Below are 19834 nucleotides of genomic sequence, written 5' to 3'. Positions count from 1 at the left end.
CACCTGACTACTTCAGGGAACTATTTTGCACCCAGCAGAGGGTTCTGCAGCATATATTCCCCAAGGCATTTCCAATGCCAGCCACTAGTTATCTTTCCTTGTGATTGTCACAAATGATAGGAACACACATCCACATAAACTGTGGTTATACCCTGACACGTGTCTTCCTCATAGACTTTGTGAGGATAAGTAAGGTACACCTCCACATTGTCATTGGTCTTTAGACTTGCGTACGCGAAACAGTTTTCGTGAGCACAGTCATGCAAGTCAGCCAATCCTTGCTTGAGAGGACTCTTCTTGTTTTGGCATATCCGACCTCCACAGGAAAGCCTTGCATGGACAGAATCCAGGAAGTAATTCTTGAATTACTTACGTTCCCTGTTCGTATTCAGTCACTTTGTAAATATTGCAAGGGTTGATGAGGAGTCTCCACTATGATGTGCTCCCCTGAATGAATGGTCTGTAATTCTTCAACGCCCACACCATTTTCACAATACTTACATTTTTCCTCCACATAGGACAAAGTCTTGCTTGCGTACAAGATTACTTTGTTGACCTTGTCTGAGAACCTGTCTCCAAGAAGAACTACTTGTTCTTTATGGGGAAGCCAAACAAGGACTTGGGAAAGGCTTCTCTTTAGTTGTTATACTGCCTCAGATTTTTCCGGGCCCCCACTCCCACTTCACCCCGGCCTTTAATGAATGTACCAAAGGTCGAGTGACCTCTGCGTAGGCTTCAATGAACTTTCTACGATAATTAGTGAGTCCAAGAATCCTTCTTAGTTCTCGCAGAGTAGCAGGGTCTTTCAATTTCAATAATGCTTCCACCTTTTTCACTTGGAGGCTGAACCCTTCAGGGGTGATTTTGTGCCCAAAGACGTTCATGTGGGTCTTACACCACTGTGCTTTCTGAAAGGACAGTTTTGCTCTGGCTTTCTGCAAATGGGTCAGAACATTGCGTATTTCCGCTATATGTTCCTCCACAGTTGAGCTCTTGAATAAGACTTCATCCACATAGGCCACGTTTCCCCTTTTGCCCAAATCGGGCATGACCTTATGTAGGAAGATGTTAAATTAATTCCCAGAGTTTATGTATCCAAAGGTGGTTCAGGTCCATGTGTATTGCTGCCCCCCAAAGGTAAAGGCAATCTTATACTGGTCTTCCATACTGACTGTCCAGTAACCGTTGGTAAGGTCAATGGCGCTATACACCTTTGACCCTTGGATCTAGGCCTGTCCCTGCTCTATGTAGGGAAGGGGCCATTTTGACATGTGGACCTGTTTATTTAACTCCCTTAGGTCTGCACACAGTCTCCATTGGGTTTGATTATCCCCAATACTGCGTTTTAAAGGAACTGTGGATTGGACAAATCATACCACAGGATTCTAAGTTTTTAATATTCTCTGTGAGTGACTCCATGGACATGTGAGGTAACCGGTATTGCTTCACAAATACTGGAGCCATCTCAGGGTCTGTGGGTATGGTGGTTGAATGTATCTCTGTGCGTCCACAGTCATATGAATTCAGCGCAAATATACTCTGAAATCAAGAAACAGCTGTTTCAGCTTCTGTTTTTGCTCATCAGTCTCAGAGGCATCAGCAAGATTGATTAATTCTTCAACCATCTGCTTAAAGCCTGGCAAGACCTCAGGCTTGGCATTTTCAGCGGTATCCTCCCGTTGGGTTTAGAGAACTCTTGTGATGGTGTTGGCCTGGACGGGAGGTTCCAAGGATGGGAGGTAGTCACTGTTGACCCAGAATATCACCTCATCCTTTCTGATGCCACAGGTTAACTCTTCCAGACCATAAGGGCTGGAAGAGTACACCAATAAATTACCCTCTTGCCTGGTGAAAATCTTTTCTGGAGGGATACCATAGTTAAAATTGTAGCAGTCATTTGGAATTGGCCCAAGGATCTGATTACCTGAATCAATAGAATAATGTTGGGCATCAACCGCCAATCCAATAAAGGTGTCTGCGCCTTAAGTGATTCTTTGAGGGTCAATGTTATTGACCAATATTCAAATGGTGATGTGTTCTAGGTTAAAGAGGGGTGTCGGATGTAAATACAAACCTTGTTGTTTGAGATGATAATTCAAATTTACATAGGCAACCGTTTTTTTAGGTTCTTTCCTTGCTTAATTTTTAGGGGAATTGTAAATTGCTGCACCTGTCCTGGGATGGTAACCTCTTCTCTCACTGGAACTTCAACTGCATAAGGAAGCAATTGAGCTGACCCGAACGCTTTCTCAGTGTTGTCAAAGTCTATGTGGTTACCCCCAGTACATACCAGCCTTTGTTATTAATAAGTCCAAATTAATTAATTGCAAATCGATTGAGAATGTCACTGCCTAACAATGATGTTCTATGCTTTTGTCGCCAATGGAAATATTTAGCATACAACTACTAGACTAGACAGGAGATGTTTGGAATTTGGAGTTTCCAGGCCCATTTCCCACTTATCAATCAATTTAAATGTGGGAATGATCTGATCTTTCGGATTTTCCTGAATAATTCTTCACTGATGAAGCTTCTTCTATTATTCAGACATACTTTGGCGACAACAGGCTCCTCTCCCTCATTTATCTGAATGGGGAAAAACAGCTGTTCACCTTCTATATGGATGTCAGTCAAACTTTGAGCCAGTTTTTCATCATCTTTTGTCATGGGATTTGGGTTTTTCTCTGATTTTGAACTACTATAACATTTCAGAGAATTCCCTTCCAGTGTGGAATGCCACTTAAAACTGGGATAACGTTTGATTTTCAAGAACGGAGAAGGGTTCCCATAACCAGGTTGTTCTCCTACAGAGATGACAGTGATGTCTGGGGCTTGATTGCTCCTAAAATAGAATTCTATTTTGTCGTACCGTTGTTCAATCATTTGGCATGTGCCATTCAAACTCACATAATGTGTGCATTGTTTCAATTTAATTGTCCAGTTAGTCTGAGTCCAGAGGACCTTGTTCACACAGTCAATCAGGGGTGATAACCTCTGCAGGATTCCCCAAGAGACAAGGTGTGCCCTCTAGAGTGACGAATATCACCGGGTGTTTCACCCTATGTCGCCCAATTTTTATCTCCGAATCCACAATCCCGTCAACAGAAATATTATTCCCATCAAAGTTTTGGAGTTGTCCAGGAAGAGGTGTGAGGGGAATTTGGTGACTCTGCCCCCTTCCTGAATTTAGTTGGTCGAAGGCCTTTTTGGACAGGAGGGTGGCTTTTGATCCAGTATCCACCAGCGCTGATAATGTACACTCACTCTGTACCTTGACGGAACCATAAAATCTTGGTTCTCTCTCTTCAAGGGGGCAAAAAACATGTGCATTTTGTGCCAGCCTTGCGGTTATCTTTTTTATATTGGACACAGACACTCTGTGATCTTGGACAGTTTTCCTTGTCGGAGTGTGGGAATCTGTAAAAAGAGTTTGCAACAAGAAACAGGTTGGATTGGGAGGTTTTGAGGGAAGTTTCCCGAGCAGTACATACCTGTTCTGCCTGGCCTTTCATCGCTGGGCAGTGTAAACATACCCCAGGATGGGTCTGTTACCCTTGTATCTCAGACTGATGTAGGTGGCAGGGTCAGCTGGAGTGTTGGTCTGGTATCCTGCCTGGGTACCACCCGATTGGGTTGGATCCGAGGGTATCCTTTGCCTCACATTCTGCTGATTGGTGGTAGGATTATTTTTAGCCCCTCCCCCCATGTCTCTAAGTCCAATGGGGGAATATTTTTAAACTCTGCTACCTTTTCAGCGTCAGGTGTGTTTGAAGGTATTTTTTGTGTGGTTATTATTATTTTCAAGGGGGCTTTTGGACCTCAGAGATCCTGGGGCCTGTTCTATCACCCAATACAGGGTCCTACGCTCATGGACATCAATTACTAATTGGGTCATTATGTATTTTGGGAGCGCATGAAAATATGTGTTCAGGAACTCCCAGCTCTTGGTGTTCACCTGCCTAGAAGTCTGTGAAAATGCTTATTAAGCTCCTGCACAAACTGTCTAGGTGCTTGGTCTTCCCCACACTGCAGGTTGTATGCTGACTTGCTGGCCTCCTGCAGGTTCCTTTGAATTGAGAAGTGTTTTAAAATGGCTGCATTATAAGTGGATCATTTTTGGTGATCTTGGTCCTCCAGCCCTGCAAATAAGTTGGAGTATTTAGGGGAGAATGTACACTTAGCAAATTCCTAGCAATTCCAATTATTTTTAATACCAAATGATGTCATCATTTGGTCATAAAGCTCTAGATGCTCCCATACCAAATATTCTGCATTATTATGTAGAGAATCATGAAGCTCCTAATGTCCTTTACCTGCTGAATTGGGTATTTCACCAGACCTTTCTTCAGTTTGGCAGACTTCCTTTTCCGCTGCACCTGAGTCCACTCCTCCTCTAACTCAGGGCTGCTACTGTTGGTTATCCATTCCTGGTCCTCTAAGCACTCCCTACCTCCATGAGATTGGGAATTCCTCCCACAATTACGGTGTCTGGACTATTCTCTCCTGTGGTGCTGTGGACTCTCATGGTCAGTTCCCTTGTACTCCCTTTTTCGCACTGGAGAATACTGATCCTCCCTTTCTCTCCTTCCAGGGATGGTGGGGAATTCCCCCTACATCCCTGAATGTGTGGAAGTTTTAAAGATGCTCTTTTGAGGCCTAAACTCTGGTTCTTCTCTTTCTGTAAAGCGGATAAGGTGGTCCCTTTGTAACTTCATTTTTTGACAGTTCAACTCCCAGATCTTTTCATCATAGGAGCCCTACTGCTCAGAAGTACATGCCAAAGTATTTCTAAATTCCCAGAGACTACTGGTCCAGCCAACTTCTCTTGTACTTGGTAACCCAAAAACCCTCATTGATGTTAGATAAGGACTGGCCTTCTGGATCAGTTGGACTAGGCCTGGTGGAGTGCAGCTGCCTCATGTTTCCCTGTGCTTGAAAAGTGGTATGCATAAAGTCAGCTGCACTCTGTACATATGAGGTGGCTTGAAGTCCCTGGTAAGTAAGTCATCACTCCGTAAGTGGAGGGCACTTTTCCATACCCTGACTGGTCAGGGTACCTCAAAGCCTGTTTGTATTTGACTATTTCACTTTCCAATCCCTCACATTTGTTTTTCTCAGTCCCCATCTCTTAGTGGTATGCAAAGGCCTGAGTTTTCAATTCTGACATCAGTGCTTGAGTGGCTTCTAGCACTTTACTTTGTGCCCTTAATCAATCTCTTAGTCCCCTGTTCTCTCCACAATGGTACTAATTTTTCTTTCTATGAAGCTTGCAGCTTCTGGGCATATTCAGAGCGTTTCTTTTTCAGGAGACTAATCTCTGTCCATTGTGCAATTTGGGCCTGTGTTGCCTGCTCTAGGTCAATCTCTGCTTGCCTCACAGGTACGTTAATTGTGCATTTTTTAGCCTAATGTAAGTCAGCTCCTGAGAACATGACTCGTTTTTGCCACATCCATCCTTAACTGATGCACTTCCTGAAACAAGGCACTATTCTTGTGACTTAATTTGTTATTTTCTTCCCTCAATTACTCTCTCTGAAGTTTCAAGGTGTTCAGCTCTTGGTGCATCTGTTTGAACTCACCATGAGAATCAACCCCATTAATAATTAACTGGCTGTTTCCAGCTTTCAGTTGTTTTATCTGTGATTGAAATGTAAACATTTCCTCTAAGCAGGTTCTATTGTGAACAACCTTCTCATTTAGTTTGTGTTGACACAAACACTCTGTCAACACACTCTTTATACTCCACTTTCAGTGCAGCAAATTGAGTCTCTCGCTCTACATTTTCTTGCTGCTGTTTTTTTCAACTCCTCTTTTAGCTGTTCAATAATAGTTCCTAATTTTAACTCCAAATGTTGGCTCTGTTGAACTTTTGCTTCTAATTGTTTCAGCTTTATCTGGGATTGATTCAAATGCTCAGCCTGATTTTGTACAGAGGCCACATTATTCTGATGTCTTTCTTCCATGATCAGCATATGGAAATACATGTATGCTGCTAGATGAGCCATTTAAATTTACTCGTCTTTGCTGGTTTGTGTGATGTAAAAGTTTGCAAGGGCCTGATGTAACAGCCCATTATCCTGCCACATGTCCACATTTGCAGAGGTAACCACATTTTATGTTCTTGTTCTACCCATTGACCGTTAATGAACAATTTGGACAGGGGTGCTTCCTGGCCATATTGATTTCTACAGTGCTCATTCTGAAATGTGTTATGCACCTGATATACTCTCTATGCAAGGGCAAAAATCACAACCCTGTTCCTTCTTAGTTTCCACTCACAATGACAACTCAAAATCAACACTGTTTTATCTATAAACCCCCCTGGAATCCAGGGTACAGGTCTGAATGGCACCTTCACAATGCAACACAACTTTCTACCCAATGCAATGCAATTACACCCAAATTAATAGTCTGCTGCTACTGCAATGTTACACGTGAAGACTCTCTCTAATCCCGGTCACAAGGCCCAGCTTTGTCATGATTTATTAGTTAGTCACTCTCAACTCAGGGAGTCCCTTCCCCCCAAGCAAGGTGGCGTGCACCCAATGCGCTCATACAGGTCCAACTTTAGTGAGGCCTCCAACCTATCTCGCACAACCTCAACAAGTACCCTCTTCAACACCAATGAGCTAGGAACCAGGTTGGTGTATACTAAGAATATATTTATTTAAGGTTTGACAAAGAACCATAAAACAACCAAAACATCAGCCACCAATGACGTGGGACAACACAATATCCCAATTTCCAATTATATTCACCAATTGGCTGACTTATATTTCTAATTAACTTACAGATACTACAACACACAGGTAAAATGTTAAGACTTTACACCAAAACACACACAAAGATTTCTTGCATATTAACAATTATGAAATTTGAAACAACCCACAGTGATTGCTTGGGGTTATTACAATGCACATCTCTCCCAGCAACCCCCACCCCTAAGCATCAGTGATATATGACCTCTTACTTTGAAGGCAAGGAACAGGGAGGGGGAATACAGTAGCAAAATCGTTTTGGCTTTTTATTAAAAGGGCAGGGTTTGAAAAATAATCACAATGACAACAAATAGTTTTGGACTTTTTATTTGAAAGGCAAAGTTTAAGAAAGGAACTCAATGGGAAAATCATTTTGGGCTTTTTATTTGCATAACATACAGGGCCTTGGGAAAATCATTTTGAGATGCAAGTAAATAAATGTGAAATTTCATTTTGCACACTCTACATTCACTTGAATGGCATCATTTTAGGGTTACTTAGTTTGGGATTACGGACACCCCCTTCTATACAGAAGAAGGGGGGTTTCAGAAAGGTAGAGTCACCCAAGTACTTTATTGTTTATATCGGCTCTAACACACTGGGCATGAACTTTGTTAGTAACAAACTCTACCAACACTCATCCTGTGATTTTCTATGTGGGAATTAATTGATTGAACTTCAATTCAATGTGCTAAGGAACTACACAGCACCCCCCATCCGCACAATTTAATGGAAAGGATTAAGGCTGGCAGTTCCCAACACAATTCAATTTAAATTGATAGGGTGATTTTCTATAGTGGAATACATTTGGGTTAGATTTAATCAAATGTCCCAAGGGTCTCCCCAGTTTCATCCCCTACCTCCTATGCGAGATGGAGATTAAGACTGGCAGATTCCCCTCCACCACTTTTATTGGCATTTGGATTAATCTACTTTCATGGGAGGCCTTGTTTATGGGGCATCTAGGGAATCAGCAGGGCTCCTCTGAGGACAGCACAGATCTGATCAAAGGCTTCGGTCAATGGTAGTCCCCAACACCCAGACTCCCTCTGGCTCCTGAAATGACAGGTCTAGTTAGTTTCTAGATTTCCCAGTCTCAGTCTACGATGCAATGTTTAAGGCCTTGGTAGCTCACTGTCTCTCTGCTAGTTGTTCCTTGCAAGAGCCCAGTAGTAGACTACCGCCAGTAATAGAGTGGGAATGTCAAGGGAAAAATCAAAAGTCGAAGGAAAGGTCCCAAGAGTCAAGAAGTCAAAGAAAGATTGAAAACTACTCTCTTATAGGGCTGGTGGTACTACATTATTATCATAATTCCCACGCTGTGGATTATCCAGCTCTCTCCCTCCCCCTACCCCAACATGCCCACTACCTGCTGATAGGACATGGAGTTGGGGGTGTGGATGATGGAGGGTGAGGGGGGAGAAAGATCCATCATTCCAAAATGCCAAGTGGGTTTACCTTTTTCATGTATTGTCCTTAAAAATCTAACAACATGGCAGCTACCCCAATTTTTCAGATAACTGCAGGCACAAATATATTTGAGTTCTATATTTTATGGCGAGGCGGAAAATACTAATCATATCTCGGCACACCATTCCAGGGAGGAGCTACCATTTCTATCGATTTACTCCTGAGCTGAAATAGTCAGAACTCTGACCCTTCAAGATTCAAACCTTACTTTTATAACCTATAAACACACCAACTTTCTATTCCCTCGGAAATTATGAGAAGGCCGGAATTATAACTGTCTGTCTAACTCAACTTGTATACATCACACAGGATTCATATTTACATGACGCCGACGGGATTCTTATCCCCTTTAATATGAGTTCAGCATGGGCTCATTGCGACGTACCATTCACTTTTTTATTAAAGAAAAGTTGGCCCATGTTAATCAATGGCAATGGTTCACATATGCCCCTCAGTTTCACAATGCCCCCGCCTATTCCCAAGTTTAATTTCTCCATTGTCACTTGAGCAGGAACATCTGCTTATAAGCAAGGTCTGTTTCATACACAATGTTTGATCCTCCATTAGTTGCTCTAAAGCCATTTCTTGAGGTCCAGTCAGTCCTGAAAAGGTCATTTTTGTTGGCCACTAATGCACAGCTAATGGGGAGACCTGATTTTAAAAGTCATTTCTGCTGGCTGTGTTATCTACAACTCTCACAATTTGGAACTAATTCTCTATTATTTCTTTGTATTTCTAACTGAACCAGGCCTGCATTTCCTGGCGGCCCAGCCCAGGCCTTTAGTTAATAGTTTCAAAGGTACAGATCTTTCAGTTCAGTGGGGAAAACACCAGGTTCATCCATACTTCAGAAAACACAGCTTTAAATCAACACTATGTGCTTACATGTAACATTTTAGCAATGTATCTGGGCATGTTGTTTGAACTACAATCTTTCTTGACATACGGTGTGGACAGATATAAGTTCACTTTAGGTATTATTCACACATAGGCCACAGTTACATAGAAAACCCAACAAGTGGGCCTTTCCATTTAAATGTCAGTTTATTTGTGAAAAGTGCTTGTCTTTCTCCGGAATATGTCACTTGGCTCTACAGTTTAAATGTAAGGCACAATTCCCAATTCCTTCTTGGTATATTTCACATGCCTATCATTTCAATGTAGATTTTCCCATGTGTATTGCTGCAGTTTTGAATCTGTCAAAAGGTGCATTTTCCAAGTTTACACAAAGTCAGCATCTGTAGTACCATATGTTATTTTTTACTCATCGGGCATATTCGTGAGTTTTAAGCTCTCAGGTAGATTTCCCTTAACTTGCGCACCTGTCCATTTAAGTGGAGTTGGCTATGCCCATTTCTTTCCATTTCCATTGGCCTTGTGTCGGAAATCACATGTTTTGTGTTGGCTTTTATATTTCAATGGAAGTCCACCTTAACCAGATTCAAACTCACAATAGGGGCCTAGCATGGCCTCTCCATCTGTCACTCTGGGGCTGTCTTTTCACCCCACACTAGCCCACCCATGCATGTGCAGCACAGCACCAATTTGTGATTCTGCATGGCCAAAAATATATGTACCCTAGTTACCGGCCACAAATGGTGTGCACTGTTGAATTAGCAACAGTAGGCACATGTGCACACATAACAATGGATGTTGAGATACACTGTCCCTCCCACTGGCCAAATAGCAGTTGGGGGACACAGACTATGTACCTATCAAACCAGGCATGTCTCCAGGTTATGTCATCAGGGCATGCAATCCTCGTGTAATTCCTTGACCACACATCATCATGGACCTAATATCTAGTACAATTTCTACACTGTGGCAGGTCTCCCTAACTTTGTAGGTTGGACTGCTTACTCAAAGGTAGCCTTCATACCCCCAAAGCGTGGGAATGACAGTTTCAGAATAGAATGTTTTCCATAGCATCATTTGTCTGGCTCTGTGTTCAAACATATAGTTCCACACATTGACACATGATGCTCTGGCAATACAAAATAACATTGAGTCATGTTTCAGGCAAACCTAGACCAACAGGACAACATGGCTGATTTGTAATTGTCAGAACACATGAAGCTGTCCACAAATGTTTGGACACAGAACATTTGATGATTTCTACTCAACTAATTCACATGTTTGCCATTCCATTGTCACCTGTGGCATAGCGGGAGCCCCAGGAGCCCCTGCGGTGTGGGAGGCCCCATCACCCCAAGTCCATGTGGGATCCCAGCACAGCCCTCGCCCTAACTTTATGTTAGGGCGAGAGCTGCACTGGGGCCAAATGCGACTGGTGCAGGTAGGAGGCTCTCCAGCTTGAAAGGCACATCATCCTGTCTGTGTGCCATGTGTGAGTCAGAAGCCTGGATGGAAAAGGGACGTTACTCGATCCAAACAGGTAAGCAAACCTTTTTTTTGAACAAAGAAAGTGTATCTATGGGAGTGGGTGCATGTCTGCGTGAGTGTGTGTCGTGATAGTCTATGTAACTGTATCATGTTTTGCACGTATGTATGCATGTGTATCCATAAATACATGTTAACGGTCCCTGAATTTATGGGTGGTGAGGTGAGTTCACCTGTTGTGTGCTTGAGAATGCAGTTTGTGTGTGAATGTTCTTGGTGCTTGTGTAGGGAGAATGCAGGTTGAGAGAAGGTGTATGGGTGAGTGTACATGAATGTTCTGGGTGGCCACTAGTGTGCAGAATCTATTGTGATTGAATGTGAGAAGATGTATGGGTGAGTGACTGGTGGTTGAATGGTATGAAGGAGATTGTGTGAATGTTCTGGGTGGGTGCTTGTGTGGAGATTGCAGTGTGAGTTGATGTGAGAGAATGTATGTCAGTGAGGGACTGGTGGGTGAATGGCTTCAAATGTGATTATGTGTGTGTGCGTGTGTGTGTGTGCATGTGTGTGTGTTCTGGGTGGCTGCCCATGTGGAGAATGCAGTGTGAGTGAAGCTGAGAAAAGGTCTATGGTTGAGTGACTGGTGGGTGAATGGTTACGAATGTGTGTGAATGTGAATGCAGTTTGAGTGTATGTTAGAGAAGGTGTGTAGGTGTATAGGAGAGTGAATGCCTGTGAATGTGATTATATGTTTTGGGTGTGTGCCTGTGTGTGGAATGCAGTGTGAGTGAATGTTAAAGTGTATGGATGAATGACAGGTGAGTGAATGAGTAAGAATGCGACTGTGAGTGTTCTGGCTGGGTGGTTTCCTATTTGGAGAATGCAGTGTGGGTGACTATGAGAGAATGTGAATGGGTGAGTGAATTGATATGGATATGACTATGAATGCTATGGATGGGTGGGTCGTGTGTAGAGAATGCAGTGTGAGTGAATGTGAGAGAATGTGCATGGTGACTGGTGGGTGAATGGCATGAATGTAATTGTGTGTGAATGTTCTGGGTGCATATGTGAGTGATTGTGAGAGGAGGTGTATGGTTGAGTGACTGGTGGGTGAATGCGTATGGATGTGATTATGTGTGCTTGCGAGTCGCTGGGGGTCCCAAGGAGCACTGGAGAATTGTTTACATTTCCTCATGTGACATGTCATGTTTTACTGGCATTTATGTGCGAAACCAACATGATGTGTGTTATTACGTGGCTAGACTGGTATTTTGGTGCAGCTTTGGTACAGCCAGTTTAGCCATTGCTTACTGTGGCATGACATTTTATTCTGTGTGTCTATTATAATGCAAACAGGACATGTGTTATTAATTTGGTAGACAGGCATTTTGGTGTAGCCAGTGCAGCAATTTCTTACTTTGGCATGACTTTTTTTCTGAGCATCTATGATAAAGCAAGCATGGTAATTGTTATTTTATGGCTTGAATGGCCTACATTTGAGACAGTTTTGACATGTTTTCTTACTGTGGTATGGCATTGTAAATGGCAAATCCAACTTGAGTGTGTTTTTACATGCGGGTACTGGCATATATTGGCAGAGCCAGCTTGAACATGTATTCATGTTGTGGGGATGGCCGAACAGGCCATCCCCACCCTCTCTGGTCCCCCCATGTTGTTCCCTTGTGCCCCCACTTCCCGCACACAGGAGTCAGTCCTGATACATTTTGGTTTGACCATCATCGTCTTGTGGCCAATGTTGGATTTTACTTTTATGGACTTTATTGATTCACGGTGCGTCACCCTTTCTCAACCCTCATGCTGGACTTCCTTTGCATCTTGTACTCATGGTGGCCCTGAATCTTGATGTTCCCATCTTCATCTTGTATCCTGGCATGCAACATTATGTGTTACTACTGACTTCTGCAATTGTATTTGCTCTCTCCTCTTTCTTCTCCACTCTTTTTGACAGCTTACTCTCTGTTCTCTCCTCGCCTCCCCTCTCCCTTTTCCTATCTCCTCCCCTCCTCCCCTTACTTTCTTCTATGCACTTACTCTATTTGTCCCTGGACCTAGTATGATAACAACCTCATCTGTCGCTCCCCCATCCCCTTACTGATCCCCCCCTCTCCCCAGCACTATCTGAAACGTTGTCAGGCTTAGTACGATAGTCGCTTGTTTTGTTCCTCCCCTCCCTTTCTGCACCCCTCTCCCTCACCTTTTGTTTTTCTCCGGCTCTACTAGAAATGTCATCAGGCCTAGTACTGTAGTCGCCTGTCTATTTCCATTTCCTTCCCACTCTCCCCCTCCCTCCCTTATCTATGTCTTAGCTCTTCCACTATCTGAAATGTCGTCAGGCCGAATACGATAGTTAATTTCACATCCTTACTGTTCATGTCCTGTAAGAATGTCATTGTATTTTCCCTTGTTCCCTCCCATGCCTTGAAGAGCTTTGAAACACATTGTGTATAGGCGCTATCTAAATAAACTATCATGTCATATCATATCATATTATATCATTATTGGCATTACGCACAAAGCAGACATGAGTATGCTCTTATATGGGTATACTGGCATACATGGGTGCAGCCAGCATGAAAATGTATGGGTAAAGCAAGTGTGAATATGTTTTTTATACTGACAAATACTGTGGCGAAAGGCATGACAATGCATTGGGAAATGGTCCTGTGCACTGTCGATGACTTGCATACTGTCTGGCTTTTTAACCAATTTTTCACAGTAAATGTGCTGTATAATGCACAATTTTAACTCATTATTCAAAGCTTTTTCTCAGGGGAGAAGCCCCCTGACCTACCTTTCGTTGGTTAGGGCTGGCTCCCTACACTCAGTCGCTCTTGCATATTTGTAACAAATATGTATGATGCTACAATTAAAACAAATTCACCAGCCACACTGGCGGCTATTACATTTGCGTAGCAGGGTCCAAGCACAGCCCCCTTATTTCTACACAAGGTGAAAGATTTAGGTTTTGAGTAATAAACATATATCTTTCACTTAGCACAGTGTGCACATGCCCCTGCAGAAGCATAATCATCATGAACATTGTGGGCAAGGCTGGCCGAAAGAGTGGCACATCTAGTGCTTTGTTGGGATGGTTGTTGTGGAGCAGAGGTCCCTCATCATGGCCTGCAGGGGGCCCCTGAATGTTGTTACACCAATCCCTGGGACAGGCAGTGATCTGTGACTAATTCTAGAGGTTACTAGAGTTGGTACCCAGGGACATGACTATGAACATGACTATCAAACAGACATTTGTCAAGGTGTGAGTGGACATTGGTCACATTGAGGTACTTGCAAAATGATTGTTTTCCCCTCTGTTAGGCAGAGATATATGCAGTACCCTTTGGGAACACCACACACAATTAAGACTACAAATGCCAGTACAAATGCACCTTTGGTACGAGCCTGTACTACACAGTAAAGTGGTGGCGATGGCTGAGAAGCCAGACTTATCTCAAGAGTAAGTGAGCAGTATCAATAGTTACACAAAGGACAGCAATAACTATGATTCAAACAAACACTGACTCAATGTTTCTGAGTAAAAGAATATACATTTATTTACACATCAGTTGTATAACATCTCACTAAAGGAAAGCAGTTACAAAATCACACTCTTAATACACCACACCGCTCCTAATAGATTTTTGACAAGTTAAGCTCAAAATGAAGTAAGAGCAAAAGGCACTCCAATAATTTAAAAAGGGAGGGAAAGACAAAGTTAGGTAAAAATTGAGCAGCACAACAGGTAAGTAAGCAGGGAAATCTAGAAAGAGGAACTGCAGTGATGGAATCAAATCAAAAAGGCTTAGGGCCAAAGTCAATAGGACAAAAGTCTTTTGCTCAAGATCACACAGTTCAGGGTAGTTTGCGGTTAAGTCTTTGCTAAGAGTTCCGGACGAAGTTGGTCGGCAGAAAAGTTAGATTAAAGAGTAGAGAAGGAGAAGCCCTCTGATTGGCGATTGGCGAAAGGTTTCACACACCTTCACCGCGGCTGGACGAAACAAACAATCGGATTTGCAGAGTACCTTTAAATGGAGAAGAAGCTGTAGATGAGGCGGATGTTCCTGGCAGGTCCTGCAAGCTCACGGTTCCTGAAGTGACTGTCGGACTGACACGAAGTAGGAAGACTGGAGGGTCCTGCACTGCCCAGGGAAGAAACCAGCACCAGAGCAAAGCAACAAATAAAAGGTGTGCTCCTTAAAACCCAAGCAGGGTCTGACCTTCCTGGCTATCCGGTTCATTGCAGCTCTGTACAGAAAATTCGACTAGAGGAGGGAGTCCTGGCTTGCAGTTTGGTGAACTGGTTGGTCCCACCAGCTATGGGGAAGAAGATTACTGGTAGATCTTCTCTGTCGGAGCTTAAAGATTCGGACCTCGAGCAGGGCTTCACCGGGCGGTGCAGTCGTTGTAGGGGTCCTCTTCTGTCAGCTCCTCGTCGGTTCTTTCGTCCCAGTGGCGACTCTGCCTTTCCAGACCCAGAGACCTGTTTTTTATGCAGTTCTCCCCCCATTCACGCAGCCTGGCTGTCAATCACACAGCAGGGTGGCTGTCACGCCGGGACACCCACCGAGCCAATCAAACAGTAGTGCGACTTGGGTTACCAAGGGAACCCATGGCAGGGATCCTAAAACCCCTGCATCACATCCTGCCTACCCAGACTTTCGGCAGCCTAAGGAGGGCTTCTGTGTAGAAGCCCGCGAAAAGACGGTGAACAAAGGAACCAAGCCTGATATGGCGTACAGAGTAAAACACGAGAAAGACATTTTTAAAAATAAATGGTGAATAAACCCAGCCGAAACTGTATAAAAACCTATATGGTCTAGCGGGTTTAAGTTCGAGGCTACCAAGATAGCCTAAAACAATACCAAGGTTATTTAAGATAACCGCGGTAGGAAAAATAGGGTGGTTACCACTGCCACCAGCCAAGTCTTGATGGAAAGGTAGCAAAACAATGCTCAAAGAGAAATAGACAAAAAGGGAGAAATATAAACCCTTTCCAGTAATCTATGTAAGATAGGGTGTACTGGGTCTGTGGATTTAAAAGAGACTAATAAAGTCAATGGCAACTTCACATGTTCTGGGAGACAGTAGTCAGTCCCAGAAAATGGAGTCTGAGTACGGAAGTCTAAAAGACAACCCTGTGTCACTGCACTGAAGGTGCTGTGTAACACACAGTAAAACGATGATGCCTGTGGTGTAGGTGAGGCTCCACAGTTTATGAACACAAAAAAAGGTTAAACACACACAGCAAAACACATGTAAGAGTGGGAAAAAGGGCTCACACTCTTACCAGGTGAAAAAAAGAATCCTAGAAATCCAGCAAAGCTGCTGAGGGACTCAGTATGTAAGGGAAATTGGCATTCTGGAGAATTCTCCCTAACACCCTGCCTAATTTCCAGGATGGTATTTACAATTGCAGACAGTACTCCATTCCATGTTTCCATTGTCTGCCATATTTGGACTTCGGTAAGTAAACTACAATGGTGCCATGAAATAAAAGGTACATTTTGAAGGTTCATGTGATCCTACGATGATGTTCTCTGTCTACATACAACACTGTGATTGAGACAGTTTACCATGTGCATTGCATTGCGTTCAGCATTCTTAGCTGCCCTTAAAGTTTCCCTACACGAGCTGGGGAGATGTGTTCCCATGCACGTTACATCAAATGCACCTTCCAAAGGTGCTTTACAGTTAGGCTCCCATGGATGTTGCACCAAATCCAGCATTCTTAGGTGCCTTTTCATTTGTTGAACAGGGAATGGGGGACCTATTGCCATGCACATGTGTCACATGTCTCCATTCCCCATGATCCTAGCGGGATGCAGCAATACATTTTGGCCATTGCTTTTCAAAGCGAATTTCTTGTGTCTTCTCCTGCAAGTCGTTCTAGGGCCTCTGCTGCATTGTCCAATGGTGTCGGAGTGGAATGGGATGCCTCCTGCAATATCATGCTGGACACATGTGATATGGAGGACTGTGCATGCTGCATCTGACCTGACCTGGTGATCCTGTACAGATGTCACAGTCAGTCTGTCTTGAACCCATTTGGTGAACTCCCTATAATGGAACATGTCCAAGTGCATGTGCAGCTACGAAATTTTAAACAGCCAACACTGCATTGGTGATTCCTCTACTTGAGAAAACAAGTGCTGCATTTGGCTGCTGCAAACTCTCATTTCCTTTCATGTCCTTGGTGTTGACCTCCCCTGACAGATCAAGGTTCATGAGAGCTCCAGTATGTCTGTCCAGTGCTCCCTGCATCAATGACTGCAGGTCATTCTGGTGAGTAAGTTTGAAGAGGGTCCCTTCTTAGATGGTCTCTCGGATGAGATAACATTGGTCCTCAATCAACATGGTTGTGTCCTCCCATATATTGTTATTATTCTGAGTAGGAGGGGGTGTGTGCTGAGGCTGACTTGGAAAACAGGGTGTTGGGCCAAGTGTGGGTCTGTTTATCAAATGCATCTACTTCATCGCATGGAAATGATAGGCATTCCTCCTCCTCTACAGGCCTCTGAGCTACAGTATCTGTTGTTGGATCCCATTTCTCCTGATCCACTGCCCTCTCCTATGAGCAGCTACTGGTTCTCCAATTGTGTTAGTTGCTGTGTCATTTGTGGGAACCATGCAAGTATTCGCTCTGTGGGTTCCTGCTCCAGCCAGCTGTGGCTTTGCTTTGTCTCTGCCGTTTGGCATGTTTATCCAGCCCACTGAGTTGCAGTGAAGAGTTCCCTGCATGTGAGAGGCCAGACAAAGCTGTCATCAGCATTGAACATTAGGGATGCTGATATATCTTTATTTGCCTATACCCTACACCACGAGTAAGTCTTTTGGATATTGACAAAGGTTGTCCAGAGTAACTTAATTCACACTATCATAACTTCTGTATGTTTTTTAATTTGTTTTTACTTACTGTTGTCATCTATGTACCAATGTTATAGAGTAGCACAGGGGTGTGAGTATGTCCATTATGAACTTTGCTGTGGGTTACTGTGTGGGGTATGCATTGGTGGGCATGTACAGTGTTTTTTGGCTTCTGAGGTTTGGCACATATGTGCATGTTAATTCTTTGACGGTGTCCGGCATGTTGGGTACCTGTGTAATGTCCCTCTTCTAGGCTGGTGAAACATTCCAGTAGGAGGAATGTTTGCTCCTAGGAGGTCCATGTACTTGTATTTGGCTCCCCCTTGCCCTTGCCGTATTTGCCTTTCTGGGCCTTGACAATCTTCCATCTCTTGTGTAGGTTCTCTTAAGTGTTCAGCACAGTGGAAAGAGCATTCACAACATTAACCTGTATCTCCCAGAAGTCCCGCTTTTCACTGAAACTGAATGTGGGCTGCTCACCATCCAAGAACCATGCCTCCATTGGCATCATGTTGACAACCAGCACCTGCAGATCAGTCCTGCTAAGCTGTAGAGCCCTGGCACCTGGCCTGCATTTTCTCCCTGGCAATGAGGTTTGACATCTTGCTACCTGTACCTTTGTTGGCAGTCCCCACTGCAGTTTTGAGGACCTCTGTTAGTGGCCTTATGTGCAGATGCCCAACTTTTTTGTGGAAAACCCTGGACTGTAGCTTATAATAAAATCTGATCATCACTTTAAAGTAAATGGATGCATTTTTTTCTCAGAAGGCAGTACCAGAATTGTACAATTAGGTTTTGGCTACAGTGGGACAGGTATTTCAGAAGTCCTTGACGACAGGTCAATGGTGACGAGGATTTCACACGTCAAGCGGCCATTGAGAGGGATCTCCGGCCAGTAAGCAGGTAAGAGCGGTTGTCCCCAGCTTAGCCTGTGTGTGTCCAGGAAAGGCAGACTGCAGCCTCTGTGCGGCGTTTATGGTGTAAAGTCTCCATCTTAGTCTGCGTGTGTCCAGGAAACGCAAGCTGCAGCCTCCGTGCAGTGATGTGTTTATGGTCAACGATATAATAAAGTGAAACAAAAACGAGACTCAGCAGTAGCAGAAATAACATTGGAGGGAGCCACGCATGCGCTCAGCAAAATAATAAAGTGAAATGAAAACAAGACTTGGCAGTAGCGAAATAACATTGGAGGGAGCCACCCATGCGCTCTGTGTCCCGCTCCGTGAGTAGCCCAGTAGATGGCGTTGCGCTGAATCACCAAACAAACACTACTCAGGGGCAATCGACACTGCTCGCTCTGCTCACACTCGTCCTAGTACATTCACATAAACCATAAACTGTTTGTGTTGTACTGGTAATCTTCACTACTCTTTGACCTCATTCTCCTCCCAGTACTTAAAAAAAAATAACTCATAATATAATTGAAACGAGAAGACAAATAAGGAGTATTGTGTATTGCCTCAAGTAACTACCAGTGTTCCACCCAGTCTCTTACATAACATAGCAATGATCTGAAGTTTTCAGGGAAGCACTTCAACAAACCACATTACTACAGCAACAACCAGCAAGACAAGTAACATGGCAATGCATGGAGTTCCTGCTCCTCAAATGTTTTTACCAGAAGTGGGAGAACCAACACTTCCTTGGAAAAGGTGGCTCATGTCCTTTGAGCATTATGCAAATGTAGTCTGTGGGACCAATTAAAGTGTTGAAAGGAAGAACTCCTTACTGTTATATTGTCTAGGACCGGCAGGACAAGAAAAATATGAAGACGTGCCGGATCTCTCAGGAGAAGAAGGTGGGGACATGAATGAATATGAGAAAGCAATCAAAAAACTCAACAAACATTATGAGAAGAAAGTTAGTACTATTTTCGAAAGATACAAGTTTGGTAAGAGATTTCAAGAACAAGAAGAGACTGTAGAACAGTATGTTACAGCCCTAAGGAAGTTAGCACGTACCTGTAAGTTTGATCAACAACTGGAAGAAAGGATCAGAGACCAAATTATGTTACAATGTAGAAGTGGGAAAGTTAGAGAGAAATTGTGGTCAGAAGATGACCCACCGCTGGATGTGGTGTTGAGAATAGCCAAGGAAGTAGAACACACGAAACGTGTGTGCAGACTTTGGAGAATAGAATGAAAGAAGTATCGATTAAATCAACAGTCAGTGCTGTGCAATCTGATCAGGATGAAATCATAAGAGCAGTAAGAGGCTCCAACAAGAAAATGTTGACAAGGGCAAGTACACTTCACCAAAGAGATGCTAAAATGAGAGCAGATGAGAAGCAAGAGTCTGATAAGAAAGCAAGTCGGTTTGAGTCGTACAGAATGGCGATGCCTGAGTTTGAACTTCAATATAGAGGACGGAGTGCCCAGAGA

The sequence above is a fragment of the Ambystoma mexicanum genome, chromosome 1q (genome assembly GCF_040938575.1).
Source record: "Ambystoma mexicanum isolate Mex_15411 chromosome 1q, UKY_AmexF1_1, whole genome shotgun sequence".
NCBI classification, from domain to species: Eukaryota; Metazoa; Chordata; class Amphibia; order Caudata; family Ambystomatidae; genus Ambystoma; species Ambystoma mexicanum.
This window is presented reverse-complemented; position numbering follows the sequence as displayed.